Raw genomic sequence first — 24,052 nt, 5'->3', positions numbered from 1 at the left:
GTACAGTAGAGATTTGATAGTCAGGTCATTGCCCCTAAGTAGACAAAGCATCTGAAGAGGAGAATTGCACCAAAATAAAGGCCATCTGGGCTTTTTCCTCTGTGGTCTCCACATAAAGGCAACTATTAATGGTGCTGTGCATTGTTATAAACTGTGCAGCATGCAATTACGAAGCGAAAGGGGTGGAATATGGCCCCCCCCAAAAAAATGGGGCATCACAATAGTGAATCCACTCGAGAAATGGCAGAAAGCACAATTTTTGTACCCCGTGGCTTGGCTTGTGCTTCACCATAAAACTCTACTTGGTTACAGGAAAAAACACTTTCCCAAGATTCTCAGGCGTGCCCCATCAATTTCTATATGCGCCAAATGCAAAAAGCTAAAACACCACACATACCATATCGCACCAAGGATTTGCAAAAAGACAAAAGAACTAAATTTACAAACTCTAGGGGTGTGTGAATTTTTCAAATAAAAATTAGATATCAATGCCATCGCATAAGGATTCCATATGCCAGTTTCTTTGCACAGGAAGGATTTTCATAAAATCATGTGGAGCTGGCATATCGCCACTGAATACAGTACACTCATTAACTTTTTACAGCCCACGCAGACGGTTATGGCAGTGAAGCGAGCAGTGCAGGGAAAATTAGTGCATGGGAGAATTTTCGGGGTATTCGATGATCGAATATCAGTTTTTCGAATATGAATACAAATCAAATAACAAAGATATTCTATTTGTATTCAAAATTTCAAATATTCATATACCCCTCACAAAAAGCAAACACCTGCTGACATTGCGGAACACTGAAGCACAGGTAGCATTGTAAAAGCCAGATCCACAGCTCTAGCCAACTAGATAAGCCAAATACAGTCACCTGAGCTGCAGCTGAGAGAGCTTGGAGACTGAGCTGGAAGGAGTACGTAATGGGCCTCCACGCTTCCACGATGCTGGAATGTCACTCCAGCACACTGTGGACAAGGGATTGGTCGAACACAGAGATCAGACACAATTGGTTGAACATAGAGCCATGCTGAATCCTAACTCATCCACAGTTCCGTGAGCAGTGTTTGACCCATGCACCTACAAATGAAATAAACTTGGGAGCTCAGGGAGTAGTAATGCCATTTTGGAGCAGCTTTGGAGAAATAAAACAAGTTTTGGAGCCCTCAAGTTATGTTATGAAGCAAGTTTCTAAGGTCGAAACGCTTCGATTATTTGCAAATAATTTTATGTTCCTGACATACAAAAGACAAACAATTAGATTCCTTTTTATTAAAAGTTCAATCCTTTGATGACTGTGCACGCATCTCCGAGAGTACACATCGCCAAAGCATGTGTAAACTTCTACAGCTCACCTGAGCAATGGTTTCGGACAGACTAGTAGGAAATGCAATGCTTGCTTCTCCACTTCATAACTGAACACAAATTTCAAAAAGTTTGATTTTTGCTCACTTGCATTGACAGTGAAATGTAGAGGCAGCAACTTTGATTTGTTCAAGCACTGTCACTGGTCTTAAATCCACATCAATGAGCAGCACGTTCCGGCTCTCTATCTCATTCACATCGCTTCCAATCCCACGCCCAATCTGATAAAAACTCTTAGACACTGGTCAGCAGTGTCCCCAAGGAGGATAGATAGCACTCAAGGGTAGTCTTTTCCCACTTCAGCCAGTGGCTTCTATGTTTTCTTTTCTTGAAAGACACTGGCACTTCCTAAATTTCAGAATGTTGGTGATAAGCCCTGTATGGCTTTCCAACCTCTTTGATACGGTCTCTAGAGATTGGCACCTTCAGTGCATCTCCCTCAAAGCGATTAAAGTATGATTTTAATGTAGGGTTTGCCAATTGTTATTGATAAACAGACTCAATGGTGGAGCAACTTTCTGCTTTCATGGCAGATGCACTAGAACTCAGTTTCATGCAGCTGGACAAGATTCCTAATGGCTCAAGGTAATATGCTGAAACTGAATCTCTTCTCTCTATACAAGCGATTGAAAAGGCTGGGAGGAGATGATATGTCACATGTACAGCATTTTTGCCTAATTTTTTTGCTCCAATTACTTGAGCCTCATTTTAAATTTACTTGCAAACAAATATTTATTGCTACAAAGATGCTTCTCTAGATTATATATTATTGTCAACAAAGCCTACTAAAGCATTTGTAATAAAAATACCTGTCTGTTGTCAGCGCACCTACCGCCCGCCATCGTCGTCGTGCCTGATCACAGGCTGGGGTCGGCGGTTTGGACAACCATCCACCAATAAGCGGCGAAAGAGTACCGTAAAAACCCGCGTATAATACGAACCCGAATATAATACGAGGTGAAATTCTGGAGACGCGAAATGGAAAAAAAAAGTTTTTACCGCATATAATACGAGAGAGAAAAAACAAGACATTTATTGAAATCGGACCTCACACTTCAATCACTTTCATCTTCAGCAGCGCTTTCCTCGGAAATTTCTTTGTCGGACAAATCATCCCACAGGTACTCATCTTCTGTGCCATCGAGGGCGTTTGAGATGCCGCACTTCTTAAACGAACGGCGCACAAGCTCCTCTGGGATGCTTGCCCACGCGTCCACAATCCATTTGCACAGCGTGGCTGGCGATGCTCGCTTCAGCCGCCCGGCCGGCGTCACTGCAGGCTCACCTGACCGCATCCATTCCGCGTAGCATCGCTTGACTGCGTCCTTGAAGGGTTTGTTGACACAAACGTCGAGAGGCTGAAGTTGTGAGGTCATCCCACCCGGAATCACAACAAGTTCTGTGCGGCAGTCGCTTAGCAGCCTTTTCACCGAGTCGGCCAAATGGCAACGAAACGCGTCCAGCACGAGGATGGATGGAAAGGACAACAGTGCACCGGGCCGTTTGCACCACACTGACTTCACCCAGTCGAGGACAAGATCCTCGTTCATCCAACCTTTTTCGTGGCATCTCACGATGACATTCTTCGGCAGCTCCTCACCTTTCGGCATTGTCTTGCGCTTGAAGATGACATAGGGCGGGAGCTTGCGGCCGTCTGCCGTGCACGATAGCATGACTGTAACCCGCGTCTTCTCGTTTCCAGTAGACCGGATACAAACTTGTTTAGAGCCTTTCTCATGGACGGTGAGGGGCGATGGCATGTCCAGGTAAACCGGCGTCTGGTCAGCATTGCCTATTTGCCCCAGCTGAAAGTTTTTGGTCTTTCGCAAAGAAATCACGTGGCGCCGAAAAGCCACCAGCAGCTCTTCGAAGGATTCGGGCAGCTTTTGTGAAATCGAGGTTCGCCGGCGTAGCGAGAATCCAGCACGGCACATATAGCGATGTATCCAGTGCTTGCTTGCTTTGAAGGCGGAGCTCGGAATTCCCTTTTCCCTTGCAAGCTCCCTAGCTTTTGCTTGCATAAGCTCTACGCTCACAGCTAGATGCGATGCTCGCTGTTCTCGTACGAACTCCGTCAGAGCGAGTTCAATTTCCGGGAATGCGCCATTCTTTGGCCCGCGAAAGCTTCTTCGCATTCCCTTGCACGCGAAAAGGGCTTCTTTCTGTCGTCGCCATCCGCGAATGCTTCCCTCGGTGACGCCAAACTGCCTCCCGGCCGCACTGTTGCCGATGTTTTCAGCAACTAAAATCACCTTTCTCTTAAAAGCAGCCGAGTACTGTTTCCGAGACCCTGGCATCCTGCTCGTTCACTTAAAGAAAAAAGCGTGCACTTTTTCGCGAACCGTGGTTTGCACGAGAGCACATGCGCTGATGCTGTGCGCACTCGACGACTCAACAACAAAGAGACGACACCTCGACGTCGTGGCCACTGCGGGGTGCGGCCACGTTAGGGCAACGAAGCCAAGCCGTAGCCGCACATCGATAACAAAGCCAAGCCGTAGCCACGCGGCAACAACGAAACCAAAACTTCTCGCAAAACTTTGACATTTTGGTTGGGATCCGCAAATAATACGAGGCGGAAATTTGGAACGCTGAAAGTTGGAAAAAAAACTCGTATTATACGCGGGTTTTTACGGTAACATTCCGGTCAACTCCGTCCATTAGAGCACCGTGTCTGTACTAGCACAATTAATACTACAAAAAGGTCAGATAACCCTACCATTCCTGCAAAACAGAACAATCAATATTTTTCGAGCATTGAATACAAAGCGGCAGTATAGGTGGTTTGCAGCTAGGCTCGTCCAATACCGATCAGTCATGAATTATTTCAATGTTGAATTCGCCCTAGATAAGCCTGGTCATGATAATACCCGAATGGCAGTGCTGGGGCTATTTAAGACCAGTTTCCGCCAACTCACCGCAACGACATCTGCTTTCTTTTCACAGCCGCTTTGATAGGTCTCTTGGAGGGGACAATGGAAATGCAGGTCTGTTCTTCAATAACAGAGTACACTGGAATGTAAGATAAGATGTGGTGTAATGCAAGATAAGAAGAGAAGTAATGCCACGAAATGTCGTGCGGGCAATGTGCAGACAGCCAAAGAAACAACACCGGGAGAGCTCTGTCGACAATAAGTAAAAGCATAAGTATAAGCCACAGTTAGTCTCGCTGTGGTCGTGCAGTGAATAAGATGCCCACTATTGGGCCGCAGTTCCTGGATTCAACTTTGGAGCAGCTTTAGAGCAAGAAAAAGAAGTTCAGGAGCATTCCAATGATGTTTTGAGCATATTTTCAAGCTCAAATGCTTACAATAATTACGATTTTTTCGTCCTGATATACAAAAATTTATTTCCCAATTATTACAACATTAATTGACTGATCACTATGCACACATCTCAGATAAGCAAAGCATGCAAAATATGTACACAGGCTGGGAAACAATTTTGAACAGACTAGCAATAAACAGAATGTTTGCTACTGCACTTCATAACTGAATATTCAGATTGAATGCAAGGTTTAGGCAACTCTAAATTTACAGATTCAAAGATGGAGTCACAACTTTGATATGCTCATGAATCGCCACTAGTCTTGAGCTCACATCAATGAGCAGCACATTTCTGCTCTTTATGTTGTGCATATTCTTTTTGATCTTACGCCTCTGTTGCCAACTGTCTCAGCACTGGTCAGTAGTGGCTTCAACCAGGTCAGGAGACACTGAAGGGAAGCCTGTTCCTGCTTCAGGTTCTTGACTTCACTGCCTTCTGTGAGTGGTGCCTCGTGTTTTGTTTGAGCGACGCTGGAGTTTCCTTTGTTTTAATAGACTGGCAATAGGCCTTGAATGGCTTTCTAATACTCTTAAGAACATTTCTAGTGATTGGCACCTTCATGGCATCACCTCTATAATGCTTCAAGTATGCATTTACCTTACATGTGCCTGACACACTTAATAAAAAAAAGAGGGTCAGTGATGAAGTGCAGTACTTTGTAGCCATGCAAGGTTCTTAACAGCTCATTGTAGTTTGCATTCTCCACTTCCCTCGCTGCTCTCACTTCTCTCAACACTAGCAATTCAAAAGGGTACAAAAGGCGCTATGCCAAGTGGACAGATCATTTTTCCGTAATCAATTCCCTCCATCTGCTGGTAGATCTTAAATTTACTTGCAAACAAACATTATGCTCCATTCTTATCTAGCATACAAAATGCTGAATTGTATCAGGCACAGTGCAAGAAGTGTTATACCTCTGCCAGTGTGCTACCATTGTTCCGAGTATGGCGGCTTTTGTAGCAAGTACACACAACTCGTGACATGCAACAGCATTACTGTACTGCTCAAAGTTGCATAAAGGAATTATATAAGATTGCATTTCTGTAGGCAATACAATTCCTCATTGTGCTGCAAAAGCATTTGTTTGGCCGAATTTGGTATCAACACATTTAGGCAGCTGATTTGGAGCAGTTTTGGAGCAATTTTGTGCTTTGCAGCAGGATGGAGCAGGAAAGCAGTTTGGATAAGAATAGAGCAGTGCTCCCAATCCTACTGTAGTAAAAAATTTTAATTTAAAGAAAAACTAGAACAATGCCATATTTAAGTGCTCACTAAAGTATAAAGTTTCATGCTCTGTCTTCCGCCCACTTCACACAGTGTAATAAATGATCTATTTGCACATATTATATCAGGAAAGCTATTTAATTGTGTTCACTTAACAAGTATTTGGGCATACCTAGCATGCTCACGCCTTCTAAGGGGCACTTCTCTTTCTGGTCTTTTCAAAGGTTCTCACAAAGAAGCCCAATCGAAATGTTCAAAATTAGAATTACAATAATCATTTCAAGCAAATGACGTTTTTGAAACTTTGGCTTCACAGGCACACACCTACTTTGGATTGGCACTATAGTGTGTGTGCAACCAATGTCCTCGCTATCCTGGCTCCAACAAATACGTTGGCTCACCCAATTTGCAATGATCAGTCTAGCAAATCGACACTTCATATAAAAGCCTCATTACTCGCTTTTCTTTCATGTAATGGCCTTGGGTGTTGGTAAAATACGTTTTTTTTTTTAATGTTCAATATTTTTTTGTATAAGCAGCTTCAGAGCTACTTGCATCGGCCCAATTCACATTCCGAAGAAACATATCTTTGTGCCCAGAACCTTTTGGTCTTGATTGCTCATGATTGAATTCACATTTATAGAAGGAGTGTCTTGCACGTACAGTAGAGATTTGATAGTCAGGTCATTGCCCCTAAGTAGACAAAGCATCTGAAGAGGAGAATTGCACCAAAATAAAGGCCATCTGGGCTTTTTCCTCTGTAGTCTCCACATAAAGGCAACTATTAACGGTGCTGTGCATTGTTATAAACTGTGCAGCATGCAATTACGAAGCGAAAGGGGTGGAATATGGCCCCCCCCAAAAAAATGGGGCATCACAATAGTGAATCCACTCGAGAAATGGCAGAAAGCACAATTTTTGTACCCCGTGGCTTGGCTTGTGCTTCACCATAAAACTCTACTTGGTTACAGGAAAAAACACTTTCCCAAGATTCTCAGGCGTGCCCCATCAATTTCTATATGCGCCAAATGCAAAAAGCTAAAACACCACACATACCATATCGCACCAAGGATTTGCAAAAAGACAAAAGAACTAAATTTACAAACTCTAGGGGTGTGTGAATTTTTCAAATAAAAATTAGATATCAATGCCATCGCATAAGGATTCCATATACCAGTTTCTTTGCACAGGAAGGATTTTCATAAAATCATGTGGAGCTGGCATATCGCCACTGAATACAGTACACTCATTAACTTTTTACAGCCCACGCAGACGGTTATGGCAGTGAAGCGAGCAGTGCAGGGAAAATTAGTGCATGGGAGAATTTTCGGGGTATTCGATGATCGAATATCAGTTTTTCGAATATGAATACAAATCAAATAACAAAGATATTCTATTTGTATTCAAAATTTCAAATATTCATATACCCCTCACAAAAAGCAAACACCTGCTGACATTGCGGAACACTGAAGCACAGGTAGCATTGTAAAAGCCAGATCCACAGCTCTAGCCAACTAGATAAGCCAAATACAGTCACCTGAGCTGCAGCTGAGAGAGCTTGGAGACTGAGCTGGAAGGGGTACGTAATGGCCCTCCACGCTTCCACGATGCTGGAATGTCACTCCAGCACACTGTGGACAAGGGATTGGTCGAACACAGAGATCAGACACAATTGGTTGAACATAGAGCCATGCTGAATCCTAACTCATCCACAGTTCCGTGAGCAGTGTTTGACCCATGCACCTACAAATGAAATAAACTTGGGAGCTCAGGGAGTAGTAATGCCATTTTGGAGCAGCTTTGGAGAAATAAAACAAGTTTTGGAGCCCTCAAGTTATGTTATGAAGCAAGTTTCTAAGGTCGAAACGCTTCGATTATTTGCAAATAATTTTATGTTCCTGACATACAAAAGACAAACAATTAGATTCCTTTTTATTAAAAGTTCAATCCTTTGATGACTGTGCACGCATCTCCGAGAGTACACATCGCCAAAGCATGTGTAAACTTCTACAGCTCACCTGAGCAATGGTTTCGGACAGACTAGTAGGAAATGCAATGCTTGCTTCTCCACTTCATAACTGAACACAAATTTCAAAAAGTTTGATTTTTGCTCACTTGCATTGACAGTGAAATGTAGAGGCAGCAACTTTGATTTGCTCAAGCACTGTCACTGGTCTTAAATCCACATCAATGAGCAGCACGTTCCGGCTCTCTATCTCATTCACATCGCTTCCAATCCCACGCCCAATCTGATAAAAACTCTTGGACACTGGTCAGCAGTGTCCCCAAGGAGGATAGATAGCACTCAAGGGTAGTCTTTTCCCACTTCAGCCAGTGGCTTCTATGTTTTCTTTTCTTGAAAGACACTGGCACTTCCTAAATTTCAGAATGTTGGTGATAAGCCCTGTATGGCTTTCCAACCTCTTTGATACGGTCTCTAGAGATTGGCACCTTCAGTGCATCTCCCTCAAAGCGATTAAAGTATGATTTTAATGTAGGGTTTGCCAATTGTTATTGATAAACAGACTCAATGGTGGAGCAACTTTCTGCTTTCATGGCAGATGCACTAGAACTCAGTTTCATGCAGCTGGACAAGATTCCTAATGGCTCAAGGTAATATGCTGAAACTGAATCTCTTCTCTCTATACAAGCGATTGAAAAGGCTGGGAGGAGATGATATGTCACATGTACAGCATTTTTGCCTAATTTTTTTGCTCCAATTACTTGAGCCTCATTTTAAATTTACTTGCAAACAAATATTTATTGCTACAAAGATGCTTCTCTAGATTATATATTATTGTCAACAAAGCCTACTAAAGCATTTGTAATAAAAATACCTGTCTGTTGTCAGCGCACCTACCGCCCGCCATCGTCGTCGTGCCTGATCACAGGCTGGGGTCGGCGGTTTGGACAACCATCCACCAATAAGCGGCGAAAGAGTACCGTAAAAACCCGCGTATAATACGAACCCGAATATAATACGAGGTGAAATTCTGGAGACGCGAAATGGAAAAAAAAAGTTTTTACCGCATATAATACGAGAGAGAAAAAACAAGACATTTATTGAAATCGGACCTCACACTTCAATCACTTTCATCTTCAGCAGCGCTTTCCTCGGAAATTTCTTTGTCGGACAAATCATCCCACAGGTACTCATCTTCTGTGCCATCGAGGGCGTTTGAGATGCCGCACTTCTTAAACGAACGGCGCACAAGCTCCTCTGGGATGCTTGCCCACGCGTCCACAATCCATTTGCACAGCGTGGCTGGCGATGCTCGCTTCAGCCGCCCGGCCGGCGTCACTGCAGGCTCACCTGACCGCATCCATTCCGCGTAGCATCGCTTGACTGCGTCCTTGAAGGGTTTGTTGACACAAACGTCGAGAGGCTGAAGTTGTGAGGTCATCCCACCCGGAATCACAACAAGTTCTGTGCGGCAGTCGCTTAGCAGCCTTTTCACCGAGTCGGCCAAATGGCAACGAAACGCGTCCAGCACGAGGATGGATGGAAAGGACAACAGTGCACCGGGCCGTTTGCACCACACTGACTTCACCCAGTCGAGGACAAGATCCTCGTTCATCCAACCTTTTTCGTGGCATCTCACGATGACATTCTTCGGCAGCTCCTCACCTTTCGGCATTGTCTTGCGCTTGAAGATGACATAGGGCGGGAGCTTGCGGCCGTCTGCCGTGCACGATAGCATGACTGTAACCCGCGTCTTCTCGTTTCCAGTAGACCGGATACAAACTTGTTTAGAGCCTTTCTCATGGACGGTGAGGGGCGATGGCATGTCCAGGTAAACCGGCGTCTGGTCAGCATTGCCTATTTGCCCCAGCTGAAAGTTTTTGGTCTTTCGCAAAGAAATCACGTGGCGCTGAAAAGCCACCAGCAGCTCTTCGAAGGATTCGGGCAGCTTTTGTGAAATCGAGGTTCGCCGGCGTAGCGAGAATCCAGCACGGCACATATAGCGATGTATCCAGTGCTTGCTTGCTTTGAAGGCGGAGCTCGGAATTCCCTTTTCCCTTGCAAGCTCCCTAGCTTTTGCTTGCATAAGCTCTACGCTCACAGCTAGATGCGATGCTCGCTGTTCTCGTACGAACTCCGTCAGAGCGAGTTCAATTTCCGGGAATGCGCCATTCTTTGGCCCGCGAAAGCTTCTTCGCATTCCCTTGCACGCGAAAAGGGCTTCTTTCTGTCGTCGCCATCCGCGAATGCTTCCCTCGGTGACGCCAAACTGCCTCCCGGCCGCACTGTTGCCGATGTTTTCAGCAACTAAAATCACCTTTCTCTTAAAAGCAGCCGAGTACTGTTTCCGAGACCCTGGCATCCTGCTCGTTCACTTAAAGAAAAAAGCGTGCACTTTTTCGCGAACCGTGGTTTGCACGAGAGCACATGCGCTGATGCTGTGCGCACTCGACGACTCAACAACAAAGAGACGACACCTCGACGTCGTGGCCACTGCGGGGTGCGGCCACGTTAGGGCAACGAAGCCAAGCCGTAGCCGCACATCGATAACAAAGCCAAGCCGTAGCCACGCGGCAACAACGAAACCAAAACTTCTCGCAAAACTTTGACATTTTGGTTGGGATCCGCAAATAATACGAGGCGGAAATTTGGAACGCTGAAAGTTGGAAAAAAAACTCGTATTATACGCGGGTTTTTACGGTAACATTCCGGTCAACTCCGTCCATTAGAGCACCGTGTCTGTACTAGCACAATTAATACTACAAAAAGGTCAGATAACCCTACCATTCCTGCAAAACAGAACAATCAATATTTTTCGAGCATTGAATACAAAGCGGCAGTATAGGTGGTTTGCAGCTAGGCTCGTCCAATACCGATCAGTCATGAATTATTTCAATGTTGAATTCGCCCTAGATAAGCCTGGTCATGATAATACCCGAATGGCAGTGCTGGGGCTATTTAAGACCAGTTTCCGCCAACTCACCGCAACGACATCTGCTTTCTTTTCACAGCCGCTTTGATAGGTCTCTTGGAGGGGACAATGGAAATGCAGGTCTGTTCTTCAATAACAGAGTACACTGGAATGTAAGATAAGATGTGGTGTAATGCAAGATAAGAAGAGAAGTAATGCCACGAAATGTCGTGCGGGCAATGTGCAGACAGCCAAAGAAACAACTCCGGGAGAGCTCTGTCGACAATAAGTAAAAGCATAAGTATAAGCCACAGTTAGTCTCGCTGTGGTCGTGCAGTGAATAAGATGCCCACTATTGGGCCGCAGTTCCTGGATTCAACTTTGGAGCAGCTTTAGAGCAAGAAAAAGAAGTTCAGGAGCATTCCAACGATGTTTTGAGCATATTTTCAAGCTCAAATGCTTACAATAATTACGATTTTTTCGTCCTGATATACAAAAATTTATTTCCCAATTATTACAACATTAATTGACTGATGACTATGCACACATCTCAGACAAGCAAAGCATGCAAAATATGTACACAGGCTGGGAAACAATTTTGAACAGACTAGCAATAAACAGAATGTTTGCTACTGCACTTCATAACTGAATATTCAGATTGAATGCAAGGTTTAGGCAACTCTAAATTTACAGATTCAAAGATGGAGTCACAACTTTGATATGCTCATGAATCGCCACTAGTCTTGAGCTCACATCAATGAGCAGCACATTTCTGCTCTTTATGTTGTGCATATTCTTTTTGATCTTACGCCTCTGTTGCCAACTGTCTCAGCACTGGTCAGTAGTGGCTTCAACCAGGTCAGGAGACACTGAAGGGAAGCCTGTTCCTGCTTCAGGTTCTTGACTTCACTGCCTTCTGTGAGTGGTGCCTCGTGTTTTGTTTGAGCGACGCTGGAGTTTCCTTTGTTTTAATAGACTGGCAATAGGCCTTGAATGGCTTTCTAATACTCTTAAGAACATTTCTAGTGATTGGCACCTTCATGGCATCACCTCTATAATGCTTCAAGTATGCATTTACCTTACATGTGCCTGACACACTTAATAAAAAAAAGAGGGTCAGTGATGAAGTGCAGTACTTTGTAGCCATGCAAGGTTCTTAACAGCTCATTGTAGTTTGCATTCTCCACTTCCCTCGCTGCTCTCACTTCTCTCAACACTAGCAATTCAAAAGGGTACAAAAGGCGCTATGCCAAGTGGACAGATCATTTTTCCGTAATCAATTCCCTCCATCTGCTGGTAGATCTTAAATTTACTTGCAAACAAACATTATGCTCCATTCTTATCTAGCATACAAAATGCTGAATTGTATCAGGCACAGTGCAAGAAGTGTTATACCTCTGCCAGTGTGCTACCATTGTTCCGAGTATGGCGGCTTTTGTAGCAAGTACACACAACTCGTGACATGCAACAGCATTACTGTACTGCTCAAAGTTGCATAAAGGAATTATATAAGATTGCATTTCTGTAGGCAATACAATTCCTCATTGTGCTGCAAAAGCATTTGTTTGGCCGAATTTGGTATCAACACATTTAGGCAGCTGATTTGGAGCAGTTTTGGAGCAATTTTGTGCTTTGCAGCAGGATGGAGCAGGAAAGCAGTTTGTATAAGAATAGAGCAGTGCTCCCAATCCTACTGTAGTAAAAAATTTTAATTTAAAGAAAAACTAGAACAATGCCATATTTAAGTGCTCACTAAAGTATAAAGTTTCATGCTCTGTCTTCCGCCCACTTCACACAGTGTAATAAATGATCTATTTGCACATATTATATCAGGAAAGCTATTTAATTGTGTTCACTTAACAAGTATTTGGGCATACCTAGCATGCTCACGCCTTCTAAGGGGCACTTCTCTTTCTGGTCTTTTCAAAGGTTCTCACAAAGAAGCCCAATCGAAATGTTCAAAATTAGAATTACAATAATCATTTCAAGCAAATGACGTTTTTGAAACTTTGGCTTCACAGGCACACACCTACTTTGGATTGGCACTATAGTGTGTGTGCAACCAATGTCCTCGCTATCCTGGCTCCAACAAATACGTTGGCTCACCCAATTTGCAACGATCAGTCTAGCAAATCGACACTTCATATAAAAGCCTCATTACTCGCTTTTCTTTCATGTAATGGCCTTGGGTGTTGGTAAAATACGTTTTTTTTTTTAATGTTCAATATTTTTTTGTATAAGCAGCTTCAGAGCTACTTGCATCGGCCCAATTCACATTCCGAAGAAACATATCTTTGTGCCCAGAACCTTTTGGTCTTGATTGCTCATGATTGAATTCACATTTATAGAAGGAGTGTCTTGCACGTACAGTAGAGATTTGATAGTCAGGTCATTGCCCCTAAGTAGACAAAGCATCTGAAGAGGAGAATTGCACCAAAATAAAGGCCATCTGGGCTTTTTCCTCTGTAGTCTCCACATAAAGGCAACTATTAACGGTGCTGTGCATTGTTATAAACTGTGCAGCATGCAATTACGAAGCGAAAGGGGTGGAATATGGCCCCCCCCAAAAAAATGGGGCATCACAATAGTGAATCCACTCGAGAAATGGCAGAAAGCACAATTTTTGTACCCCGTGGCTTGGCTTGTGCTTCACCATAAAACTCTACTTGGTTACAGGAAAAAACACTTTCCCAAGATTCTCAGGCGTGCCCCATCAATTTCTATATGCGCCAAATGCAAAAAGCTAAAACACCACACATACCATATCGCACCAAGGATTTGCAAAAAGACAAAAGAACTAAATTTACAAACTCTAGGGGTGTGTGAATTTTTCAAATAAAAATTAGATATCAATGCCATCGCATAAGGATTCCATATACCAGTTTCTTTGCACAGGAAGGATTTTCATAAAATCATGTGGAGCTGGCATATCGCCACTGAATACAGTACACTCATTAACTTTTTACAGCCCACGCAGACGGTTATGGCAGTGAAGTGAGCAGTGCAGGGAAAATTAGTGCATGGGAGAATTTTCGGGGTATTCGATGATCGAATATCAGTTTTTCGAATATGAATACAAATCAAATAACAAAGATATTCTATTTGTATTCAAAATTTCAAATATTCATATACCCCTCACAAAAAGCAAACACCTGCTGACATTGCGGAACACTGAAGCACAGGTAGCATTGTAAAAGCCAGATCCACAGCTCTAGCCAACTAGATAAGCCAAATACAGTCACCTGAGCTGCAGCTGAGAGAGCTTGGAGACTGAGCTGGAAGGAGTACGTAATGGGCCTCCACGCTTCCACGATGCTGGAATGTCACTCCAGCACACTGTGGACAAGGGATTGGTCGAACACAGAGATCAGACACAATTGGTTGAACATAGAGCCATGCTGAATCCTAACTCATCCACAGTTCCGTGAGCAGTGTTTGACCCATGCACCTACAAATGAAATAAACTTGGGAGCTCAGGGAGTAGTAATGCCATTTTGGAGCAGCTTTGGAGAAATAAAACAAGTTTTGGAGCCCTCAAGTTATGTTATGAAGCAAGTTTCTAAGGTCGAAACGCTTCGATTATTTGCAAATAATTTTATGTTCCTGACATACAAAAGACAAACAATTAGATTCCTTTTTATTAAAAGTTCAATCCTTTGATGACTGTGCACGCATCTCCGAGAGTACACATCGCCAAAGCATGTGTAAACTTCTACAGCTCACCTGAGCAATGGTTTCGGACAGACTAGTAGGAAATGCAATGCTTGCTTCTCCACTTCATAACTGAACACAAATTTCAAAAAGTTTGATTTTTGCTCACTTGCATTGACAGTGAAATGTAGAGGCAGCAACTTTGATTTGCTCAAGCACTGTCACTGGTCTTAAATCCACATCAATGAGCAGCACGTTCCGGCTCTCTATCTCATTCACATCGCTTCCAATCCCACGCCCAATCTGATAAAAACTCTTGGACACTGGTCAGCAGTGTCCCCAAGGAGGATAGATAGCACTCAAGGGTAGTCTTTTCCCACTTCAGCCAGTGGCTTCTATGTTTTCTTTTCTTGAAAGACACTGGCACTTCCTAAATTTCAGAATGTTGGTGATAAGCCCTGTATGGCTTTCCAACCTCTTTGATACGGTCTCTAGAGATTGGCACCTTCAGTGCATCTCCCTCAAAGCGATTAAAGTATGATTTTAATGTAGGGTTTGCCAATTGTTATTGATAAACAGACTCAATGGTGGAGCAACTTTCTGCTTTCATGGCAGATGCACTAGAACTCAGTTTCATGCAGCTGGACAAGATTCCTAATGGCTCAAGGTAATATGCTGAAACTGAATCTCTTCTCTCTATACAAGCGATTGAAAAGGCTGGGAGGAGATGATATGTCACATGTACAGCATTTTTGCCTAATTTTTTTGCTCCAATTACTTGAGCCTCATTTTAAATTTACTTGCAAACAAATATTTATTGCTACAAAGATGCTTCTCTAGATTATATATTATTGTCAACAAAGCCTACTAAAGCATTTGTAATAAAAATGCCTGTCTGTTGTCAGCGCACCTACCGCCCGCCATCGTCGTCGTGCCTGATCACAGGCTGGGGTCGGCGGTTTGGACAACCATCCACCAATAAGCGGCGAAAGAGTAACATTCCGGTCAACTCCGTCCATTAGAGCACCGTGTCTGTACTAGCACAATTAATACTACAAAAAGGTCAGATAACCCTACCATTCCTGCAAAACAGAACAATCAATATTTTTCGAGCATTGAATACAAAGCGGCAGTATAGGTGGTTTGCAGCTAGGCTCGTCCAATACCGATCAGTCACGAATTATTTCAATGTTGAATTCGCCCTAGATAAGCCTGGTCATGATAATACCCGAATGGCAGTGCTGGGGCTATTTAAGACCAGTTTCCGCCAACTCACCGCAACGACATCTGCTTTCTTTTCACAGCCGCTTTGATAGGTCTCTTGGAGGGGACAATGGAAATGCAGGTCTGTTCTTCAATAACCGAGTACACTGGAATGTAAGATAAGATGTGGTGTAATGCAAGATAAGAAGAGAAGTAATGCCACGAAATGTCGTGCGGGCAATGTGCAGACAGCCAAAGAAACAACTCCGGGAGAGCTCTGTCGACAATAAGTAAAAGCATAAGTACAGTAAAACCTCGTTTATCCGGATCTCGTTAACTCGGAAATTCGGTTAACTCGGACTCGCGGCGCGGTCCCGGCAAAACTGTGTATAGTTCAATGGTGTGAAATGCTCGTTAGCTCGGAGGCATTTAGCCGCGCACCGGTTAACTCGGACAACTCCCGAGGGCTATCGCAACTTCCAGTGAGCCGCGCGATGCTCGGCGGTTCGGAGGCACACACTCCTTGCCGTAACCGACGGCGTGGCAGGAGACTGCAGGAGAGTTGGAGAAACCGAAACCGAACAAAAGCTGCATGAGGGTTCGAGAATGACGATGATGATAGTGAATGAACGAGCAGTGGCTAGGTGGCGCCAGCCACCACCCGATGCATGGGTTTGGGGTTTTGGGCCGCCGGACCATCCAGCATCTACTGAAAGCTGCAAGGACGACGGGACGGTTTGTTCTGCTGCTCAACGCCACGTGTGCTACGCCTACGATACAGTGCCCCTACGCTGTTTCATTCTTTGTGTTGTGAGTGCACGTTGCGTTCGTCGACTGTGCTTGTGCGTTGTGCCATCGCCGTCGTTCTTCATAGTGATGGCGACCGCCACCCCAGCGAAACGACCACAGCAGCCAGCAAATGATTTAGAAAGAAAAGTAAAGATATTGAAGGAGCTGAACGAAGGCATTTCTCGTCAAGAGGTAATGAAAAAGTATGGCGTCAAGAGAAGCACGCTAAGCGACTACGTGAAAAACAAAGAAAAAATTTTCGAAGCTTTTGACAGCGGCAAATTCACCGGGAAGAGAAAAAGGCTAAGGACGGCTGCGCACCCGAAACTGGAAGAAGCACTGCTACGGTGGATTACAGATATGCGTGACGGACAGCTTTCTTTGAGTGGCCCGCTGATCTGTCAGCAAGCTGACAGGTACGCACAGAAAATGAACATAGAATCTTTCAGTGCGTCTGAAGGATGGTTCGCCCGCTTCAAAGAAAGGCATGGACTAGTCTTTAGAAACGTGTGTGGGGAGAAGGCAGCGGTGGATGAACGCCGCATTGCTGACTGGAAGTCAACCGAGCTTCTCCAGTACCTGGCTCGTTATGAACCTGCCGACGTCTTCAATGCCGACGAAACGGCATTGTTTTTCAAAGCCTTGCCGGACAAAACGATCACCTTTAAGGGTGACCCGTGCGTTGGAGGGAAGAGGAGCAAGGAAAGGATCACTGTGCTTCTCGCTTCAAATATGTCAGGCACGGAGCGCCTGCCACTACTTGTCATCGGGAAGGCAAAAAACCCAAGGTGTTTTAAGAACATTCCCCGTTTGCCGGTGGAGTATCGAGCCAATAGAAAAGCCTGGATGACCTCGGATATTTTTCAAGCTTGGCTGCGGCAGCTCGACCGCCGCTTCTCCGCTAACAAGCGCAAGGTTTTACTTGTGGTGGACAACTGCAGCGCGCACACCCGAGTGACAGGGCTGGAGTGCATCGAGCTCGTATTCCTTCCACCGAACACGACGGCTGCACTGCAACCGCTGGATCAGGGCATAATTCAGAACGTAAAATGCAGATACAGGAAGCATGTGCTAGAGCGGATGCTGCTGTGCAAGGAGGCAGGGCGAGAATATGACCTAAACCTCCTCAGTGCCATTCACATTTTAGTGCAAGTTTGGAACAACACGCCGGCCGAGGTCATAGCCAACTCCTTCAGGCACAGCGGGTTTGTCCGCCCTGATGATTGTGACGTTCCTCCAGAGGTGACTGCAGAGGATACCCCGGAGCCCACAGAAAATATGGACAACGAAGAGGTGGATGACAGGCGCTTTGAATTTCTCCTGCCTAGTGGTGTCCAGCTTGCCGACTACGTAGCAATAGACGATGATGCTGCCGTGGCTGGCCTACTGACTGACGATGACATATTATCGGAAGTGCTCGACGGGGACGAAAATCATTCCGATGAAGACGATCGCGACCCGCCGTCGCGACGTCGCACCGTGCAGGAGGCCGCGGAGGCCCTCGCTGTACTAGAAGAATTTTGTGTAGAGTGTCGCGACAGTGAGCGTGCGCACCACCACCTGATGGGGTTGAAGAAAATCGTTCTTGCGCAAATTCCGGCGACTAGGCAAACAAAAATAACGCAGTTTTTCATGCAGTAAAGGTATGTTTATGCGCCGTACATTTTTCTTATTTTCATTGTGCATTCGATAATCCGGAATTCGGTTAACTCGGACATTTTTTCCGGTCCCTTGAGATCCGGATTAACGAGCTTTTACTGTATAAGCCACAGTTAGTCTCGCTGTGGTCGTGCAGTGAATAAGATGCCCACTATTGGGCCGCAGTTCCTGGATTCAACTTTGGAGCAGCTTTAGAGCAAGAAAAAGAAGTTCAGGAGCATTCCAATGATGTTTTGAGCATATTTTCAAGCTCAAATGCTTACAATAATTACGATTTTTTCGTCCTGATATACAAAAATTTATTTCCCAATTATTACAACATTAATTGACTGATCACTATGCACACATCTCAGATAAGCAAAGCATGCAAAATATGTACACAGGCTGGGAAACAATTTTGAACAGACTAGCAATAAACAGAATGTTTGCTACTGCACTTCATAACTGAATATTCAGATTGAATGCAAGGTTTAGGCAACTCTAAATTTACAGATTCAAAGATGGAGTCACAACTTTGATATGCTCATGAATCGCCACTAGTCTTGAGCTCACATCAATGAGCAGCACATTTCTGCTCTTTATGTTGTGCATATTCTTTTTGATCTTACGCCTCTGTTGCCAACTGTCTCAGCACTGGTCAGTAGTGGCTTCAACCAGGTCAGGAGACACTGAAGGGAAGCCTGTTCCTGCTTCAGGTTCTTGACTTCACTGCCTTCTGTGAGTGGTGCCTCGTGTTTTGTTTGAGCGACGCTGGAGTTTCCTTTGTTTTAATAGACTGGCAATAGGCCTTGAATGGCTAATACTCTTAAGAACATTTCTAGTGATTGGCACCTTCATGGCATCACCTCTATAATGCTTCAAGTATGCATTTACCTTACATGTGCCTGACACACTTAATAAAAAAAAGAGGGTCAGTGATGAAGTGCAGTACTTTGTAGCCATGCAAGGTTCTTAACAGCTCATTGTAGTTTGCATTCTCCACTTCCCTCGCTGCTCTCACTTCTCTCAACACTAGCAATTCAAAAGGGTACAAAAGGCGCTATGCCAAGTGGACAGATCATTTTTCCGTAATCAATTCCCTCCATCTGCTGGTAGATCTTAAATTTACTTGCAAACAAACATTATGCTCCATTCTTATCTAGCATACAAAATGCTGAATTGTATCAGGCACAGTGCAAGAAGTGTTATACCTCTGCCAGTGTGCTACCATTGTTCCGAGTATGGCGGCAGTACAGTAATGCAACAGCATTACTGTACTGCTCAAAGTTGCATAAAGGAATTATATAAGATTGCATTTCTGTAGGCAATACAATTCCTCATTGTGCTGCAAAAGCATTTGTTTGGCCGAATTTGGTATCAACACATTTAGGCAGCTGATTTGGAGCAGTTTTGGAGCAATTTTGTGCTTTGCAGCAGGATGGAGCAGGAAAGCAGTTTGGATAAGAATAGAGCAGTGCTCCCAATCCTACTGTAGTAAAAAATTTTAATTTAAAGAAAAACTAGAACAATGCCATATTTAAGTGCTCACTAAAGTATAAAGTTTCATGCTCTGTCTTCCGCCCACTTCACACAGTGTAATAAATGATCTATTTGCACATATTATATCAGGAAAGCTATTTAATTGTGTTCACTTAACAAGTATTTGGGCATACCTAGCATGCTCACACCTTCTAAGGGGCACTTCTCTTTCTGGTCTTTTCAAAGGTTCTCACAAAGAAGCCCAATCGAAATGTTCAAAATTAGAATTACAATAATCATTTCAAGCAAATGACGTTTTTGAAACTTTGGCTTCACAGGCACACACCTACTTTGGATTGGCACTATAGTGTGTGTGCAACCAATGTCCTCGCTATCCTGGCTCCAACAAATACGTTGGCTCACCCAATTTGCAATGATCAGTCTAGCAAATCGACACTTCATATAAAAGACTCATTACTCGCTTTTCTTTCATGTAATGGCCTTGGGTGTTGGTAAAATACGTTTTTTTTTTTAATGTTCAATATTTTTTTGTATAAGCAGCTTCAGAGCTACTTGCATCGGCCCAATTCACATTCCGAAGAAACATATCTTTGTGCCCAGAACCTTTTGGTCTTGATTGCTCATGATTGAATTCACATTTATAGAAGGAGTGTCTTGCACGTACAGTAGAGATTTGATAGTCAGGTCATTGCCCCTAAGTAGACAAAGCATCTGAAGAGGAGAATTGCACCAAAATAAAGGCCATCTGGGCTTTTTCCTCTGTAGTCTCCACATAAAGGCAACTATTAACGGTGCTGTGCATTGTTATAAACTGTGCAGCATGCAATTACGAAGCGAAAGGGGTGGAATATGGCCCCCCCCAAAAAAATGGGGCATCACAATAGTGAATCCACTCGAGAAATGGCAGAAAGCACAATTTTTGTACCCCGTGGCTTGGCTTGTGCTTCACCATAAAACTCTACTTGGTTACAGGAAAAAACACTTTCCCAAGATTCTCAGGCGTGCCCCATCAATTTCTATATGCGCCAAATGCAAAAAGCTAAAACACCACACATACCATATCGCACCAAGGATTTGCAAAAAGACAAAAGAACTAAATTTACAAACTCTAGGGGTGTGTGAATTTTTCAAATAAAAATTAGATATCAATGCCATCGCATAAGGATTCCATATACCAGTTTCTTTGCACAGGAAGGATTTTCATAAAATCATGTGGAGCTGGCATATCGCCACTGAATACAGTACACTCATTAACTTTTTACAGCCCACGCAGACGGTTATGGCAGTGAAGCGAGCAGTGCAGGGAAAATTAGTGCATGGGAGAATTTTCGGGGTATTCGATGATCGAATATCAGTTTTTCGAATATGAATACAAATCAAATAACAAAGATATTCTATTTGTATTCAAAATTTCAAATATTCATATACCCCTCACAAAAAGCAAACACCTGCTGACATTGCGGAACACTGAAGCACAGGTAGCATTGTAAAAGCCAGATCCACAGCTCTAGCCAACTAGATAAGCCAAATACAGTCACCTGAGCTGCAGCTGAGAGAGCTTGGAGACTGAGCTGGAAGGGGTACGTAATGGCCCTCCACGCTTCCACGATGCTGGAATGTCACTCCAGCACACTGTGGACAAGGGATTGGTCGAACACAGAGATCAGACACAATTGGTTGAACATAGAGCCATGCTGAATCCTAACTCATCCACAGTTCCGTGAGCAGTGTTTGACCCATGCACCTACAAATGAAATAAACTTGGGAGCTCAGGGAGTAGTAATGCCATTTTGGAGCAGCTTTGGAGAAATAAAACAAGTTTTGGAGCCCTCAAGTTATGTTATGAAGCAAGTTTCTAAGGTCGAAACGCTTCGATTATTTGCAAATAATTTTATGTTCCTGACATACAAAAGACAAACAATTAGATTCCTTTTTATTAAAAGTTCAATCCTTTGATGACTGTGCACGCATCTCCGAGAGTACACATCGCCAAAGCATGTGTAAACTTCTACAGCTCACCTGAGCAATGGTTTCGGACAGACTAGTAGGAAATGCAATGCTTGCTTCTCCACTTCATAACTGAACACAAATTTCAAAAAGTTTGATTTTTGCTCACTTGCATTGACAGTGAAATGTAGAGGCAGCAACTTTGATTTGCTCAAGCACTGTCACTGGTCTTAAATCCACATCAATGAGCAGCACGTTCCGGCTCTCTATCTCATTCACATCGCTTCCAATCCCACGCCCAATCTGATAAAAACTCTTGGACACTGGTCAGCAGTGTCCCCAAGGAGGATAGATAGCACTCAAGGGTAGTCTTTTCCCACTTCAGCCAGTGGCTTCTATGTTTTCTTTTCTTGAAAGACACTGGCACTTCCTAAATTTCAGAATGTTGGTGATAAGCCCTGTATGGCTTTCCAACCTCTTTGATACGGTCTCTAGAGATTGGCACCTTCAGTGCATCTCCCTCAAAGCGATTAAAGTATGATTTTAATGTAGGGTTTGCCAATTGTTATTGATAAACAGACTCAATGGTGGAGCAACTTTCTGCTTTCATGGCAGATGCACTAGAACTCAGTTTCATGCAGCTGGACAAGATTCCTAATGGCTCAAGGTAATATGCTGAAACTGAATCTCTTCTCTCTATACAAGCGATTGAAAAGGCTGGGAGGAGATGATATGTCACATGTACAGCATTTTTGCCTAATTTTTTTGCTCCAATTACTTGAGCCTCATTTTAAATTTACTTGCAAACAAATATTTATTGCTACAAAGATGCTTCTCTAGATTATATATTATTGTCAACAAAGCCTACTAAAGCATTTGTAATAAAAATGCCTGTCTGTTGTCAGCGCACCTACCGCCCGCCATCGTCGTCGTGCCTGATCACAGGCTGGGGTCGGCGGTTTGGACAACCATCCACCAATAAGCAGCGAAAGAGTAACATTCCGGTCAACTCCGTCCATTAGAGCACCGTGTCTGTACTAGCACAATTAATACTACAAAAAGGTCAGATAACCCTACCATTCCTGCAAAACAGAACAATCAATATTTTTCGAGCATTGAATACAAAGCGGCAGTATAGGTGGTTTGCAGCTAGGCTCGTCCAATACCGATCAGTCATGAATTATTTCAATGTTGAATTCGCCCTAGATAAGCCTGGTCATGATAATACCCGAATGGCAGTGCTGGGGCTATTTAAGACCAGTTTCCGCCAACTCACCGCAACGACATCTGCTTTCTTTTCACAGCCGCTTTGATAGGTCTCTTGGAGGGGACAATGGAAATGCAGGTCTGTTCTTCAATAACAGAGTACACTGGAATGTAAGATAAGATGTGGTGTAATGCAAGATAAGAAGAGAAGTAATGCCACGAAATGTCGTGCGGGCAATGTGCAGACAGCCAAAGAAACAACTCCGGGAGAGCTCTGTCGACAATAAGTAAAAGCATAAGTATAAGCCACAGTTAGTCTCGCTGTGGTCGTGCAGTGAATAAGATGCCCACTATTGGGCCGCAGTTCCTGGATTCAACTTTGGAGCAGCTTTAGAGCAAGAAAAAGAAGTTCAGGAGCATTCCAATGATGTTTTGAGCATATTTTCAAGCTCAAATGCTTACAATAATTACGATTTTTTCGTCCTGATATACAAAAATTTATTTCCCAATTATTACAACATTAATTGACTGATGACTATGCACACATCTCAGACAAGCAAAGCATGCAAAATATGTACACAGGCTGGGAAACAATTTTGAACAGACTAGCAATAAACAGAATGTTTGCTACTGCACTTCATAACTGAATATTCAGATTGAATGCAAGGTTTAGGCAACTCTAAATTTACAGATTCAAAGATGGAGTCACAACTTTGATATGCTCATGAATCGCCACTAGTCTTGAGCTCACATCAATGAGCAGCACATTTCTGCTCTTTATGTTGTGCATATTCTTTTTGATCTTACGCCTCTGTTGCCAACTGTCTCAGCACTGGTCAGTAGTGGCTTCAACCAGGTCAGGAGACACTGAAGGGAAGCCTGTTCCTGCTTCAGGTTCTTGACTTCACTGCCTTCTGTGAGTGGTGCCTCGTGTTTTGTTTGAGCGACGCTGGAGTTTCCTTTGTTTTAATAGACTGGCAATAGGCCTTGAATGGCTTTCTAATACTCTTAAGAACATTTCTAGTGATTGGCACCTTCATGGCATCACCTCTATAATGCTTCAAGTATGCATTTACCTTACATGTGCCTGACACACTTAATAAAAAAAAGAGGGTCAGTGATGAAGTGCAGTACTTTGTAGCCATGCAAGGTTCTTAACAGCTCATTGTAGTTTGCATTCTCCACTTCCCTCGCTGCTCTCACTTCTCTCAACACTAGCAATTCAAAAGGGTACAAAAGGCGCTATGCCAAGTGGACAGATCATTTTTCCGTAATCAATTCCCTCCATCTGCTGGTAGATCTTAAATTTACTTGCAAACAAACA

At 43.7% G+C, this 24,052-nt stretch overlaps 1 protein-coding gene across 9 annotated transcripts in view; it reads right to left on the bottom strand.

Moving 5' to 3' along the window:
* LOC146184524 (uncharacterized) overlaps window positions 1-24,052 on the bottom strand; it is a 546,446-nt gene that overhangs the window by 394,144 nt on the left and 128,250 nt on the right. For 6 of the 9 annotated variants that reach the window (XR_014708880.1, XR_014708877.1, XR_014708878.1 and 3 more), the window contains exons 8-15: window positions 22,799-22,892; window positions 21,114-21,207; window positions 15,722-15,815; window positions 14,037-14,130; window positions 10,867-10,960; window positions 7,458-7,551; window positions 4,288-4,381; window positions 879-972 (exon numbers count right to left, since the gene is read on the bottom strand). The exons of 1 other annotated variant lie outside the window; for it this stretch is intronic. The gene's annotated coding sequence lies outside the window, so the exon portion shown is untranslated. The remainder of the gene's footprint in view (window positions 1-878; window positions 973-4,287; window positions 4,382-7,457; window positions 7,552-10,866; window positions 10,961-14,036; window positions 14,131-15,721; window positions 15,816-21,113; window positions 21,208-22,798; window positions 22,893-24,052) is intronic. 2 more of the 9 variants (XR_014708881.1, XR_014708875.1) reach the window with 2 other exon arrangements.

The sequence above is a fragment of the Amblyomma maculatum genome, chromosome 7 (genome assembly GCF_055883805.1).
Source record: "Amblyomma maculatum isolate TAMU_Amacu chromosome 7, ASM5588380v1, whole genome shotgun sequence".
NCBI lineage: Eukaryota > Metazoa > Arthropoda > Arachnida > Ixodida > Ixodidae > Amblyomma > Amblyomma maculatum.
Note: the sequence above shows the minus strand (reverse complement) of the source record. Positions and strands in the feature narration are given on the sequence as shown.